This window comes from Musa acuminata, unplaced genomic scaffold (genome assembly GCF_036884655.1).
Source record: "Musa acuminata AAA Group cultivar baxijiao unplaced genomic scaffold, Cavendish_Baxijiao_AAA HiC_scaffold_577, whole genome shotgun sequence".
Classification (NCBI taxonomy): domain Eukaryota; kingdom Viridiplantae; phylum Streptophyta; class Magnoliopsida; order Zingiberales; family Musaceae; genus Musa; species Musa acuminata.
Genome location: NW_027020816.1, coordinates 7,501 through 10,000, shown reverse-complemented (window position 1 = coordinate 10,000; position 2,500 = coordinate 7,501).

Genomic DNA, 2,500 nt, shown 5'->3' with positions numbered 1-2,500 from the left:
GCCAAAAACTGGCCAAAACAGCCCAAAAACGGGCCAAAACTGGCCATTTTTGGCTGCGCGAGCGAGCGGCGAGCGGCGAACAGCGAGCGAAGCGAGAGGCAGCACCGTCCCTGCTATACGAAAGCCCCATCCAGCCCTGTGCCACCCGGGGGGTTCCAGGGTGCTGAGATGGCTGACGTTTTGCTCCGCTCTCGACGGTCACCGCGCAATGCAAGAACAGGCCAAAAACTGGCCAAAACGGCCCAAAAACGGGCCAAAACTGGCCATTTTTGGCTGCGCGAGCGGCGAGCGGCGGACAGCGAGCGAAGCGAGAGGCAGCACCGTCCCTGCTATACGAAAGCCCCATCCAGCCCTGTGCCACCCGGGGGGTTCCAGGGTGCTGAGATGGCTGACGTTTTGCTCCGCTCTCGACGGTCACCGCGCAATGCAAGAACAGGCCAAAAACTGGCCAAAACGGCCCAAAAACGGGCCAAAACTGGCCATTTTTGGCTGCGCGAGCGAGCGGCGAGCGGCGGACAGCGAGCGAAGCGAGAGGCAGCACCGTCCCTGCTATACGAAAGCCCCATCCAGCCCTGTGCCACCCGGGGGGTTCCAGGGTGCTGAGATGGCTGACGTTTTGCTCCGCTCTCGACGGTCACCGCGCAATGCAAGAACAGGCCAAAAACTGGCCAAAACGGCCCAAAAACGGGCCAAAACTGGCCATTTTTGGCTGCACGAGCGAGCGGCGAGCGGCGGACAGCGAGCGAAGCGAGAGGCAGCACCGTCCCTGCTATACGAAAGCCCCATCCAGCCCTGTGCCACCCGGGGGGTTCCAGGGTGCTGAGATGGCTGACGTTTTGCTCCGCTCTCGACGGTCACCGCGCAATGCAAGAACAGGCCAAAAACTGGCCAAAACGGCCCAAAAACGGGCCAAAACTGGCCATTTTTGGCTGCACGAGCGAGCGGCGAGCGGCGGACAGCGAGCGAAGCGAGAGGCAGCACCGTCCCTGCTATACGAAAGCCCCATCCAGCCCTGTGCCACCCGGGGGGTTCCAGGGTGCTGAGATGGCTGACGTTTTGCTCCGCTCTCGACGGTCACCGCGCAATGCAAGAACAGGCCAAAAACTGGCCAAAACGGCCCAAAAACGGGCCAAAACTGGCCATTTTTGGCTGCACGAGCGAGCGGCGAGCGGCGGACAGCGAGCGAAGCGAGAGGCAGCACCGTCCCTGCTATACGAAAGCCCCATCCAGCCCTGTGCCACCCGGGGGGTTCCAGGGTGCTGAGATGGCTGACGTTTTGCTCCGCTCTCGACGGTCACCGCGCAATGCAAGAACAGGCCAAAAACTGGCCAAAACGGCCCAAAAACGGGCCAAAACTGGCCATTTTTGGCTGCACGAGCGAGCGGCGAGCGGCGGACAGCGAGCGAAGCGAGAGGCAGCACCGTCCCTGCTATACGAAAGCCCCATCCAGCCCTGTGCCACCCGGGGGGTTCCAGGGTGCTGAGATGGCTGACGTTTTGCTCCGCTCTCGACGGTCACCGCGCAATGCAAGAACAGGCCAAAAACTGGCCAAAACGGCCCAAAAACGGGCCAAAACTGGCCATTTTTGGCTGCGCGAGCGAGCGGCGAGCGGCGGACAGCGAGCGAAGCGAGAGGCAGCACCGTCCCTGCTATATACGAAAGCCCCATCCAGCCCTGTGCCACCCGGGGGGTTCCAGGGTGCTGAGATGGCTGACGTTTTGCTCCGCTCACGACGGTCACCGCACCACGCAAGAACGGACCATAAACAGGCCAAAACAGCCCAAAAACGGGCCAAAACTGGTCATTTTTGGCTGCGCGAGCGAGCGGCGAGCGGCGAACAGCGAGCGAAGCGTGAGGCAGCACCGTCCCTGCTATACGAAAGCCCCATCCAGCCCTGTGCCACCCGGGGGGTTCCAGGGTGCTGAGATGGCTGACGTTTTGCTCCGCTCACGACGGTCACCGCGCCATGCAAGAACGGACCAAAAACAGGCCAAAACAGCCCAAAAACGGGCCAAAACTGGCCATTTTTGGCTGAGCGAGCGAGCGGTGAGCGGCGAACAGCGAGCGAAGCGAGAGGCAGCACCGTCCCTGCTATACGAAAGCCCCATCCAGCCCTGTGCCACCCGGGGGGTTCCAGGGTGCTGAGATGGCTGACGTTTTGCTCCGCTCACGACGGTCGCCGTGCCACGCAAGAACGGACCAAAAACAGGCCAAAACAGCCCAAAAACGGGCCAAAACTGGCCATTTTAGGTTGCGCGAGCGAGCGGCGAGCGGCGAACAGCGAGCGAAGCGTGAGGCAGCACCGTCCCTGCTATACGAAAGCCCCATCCAGCCCTGTGCCACCCGGGGGGTTCCAAGGTGCTGAGATGGCTGACGTTTTGCTCCGCTCACGACGGTCACCGCGCCACGCCAGAACAGACCAAAAACAGGCCAAAACAGCCCAAAAACGGGCCAAAACTGGCCATTTTTGGCTGCGCGAGCGAGCGGCGAGCGGCGAACA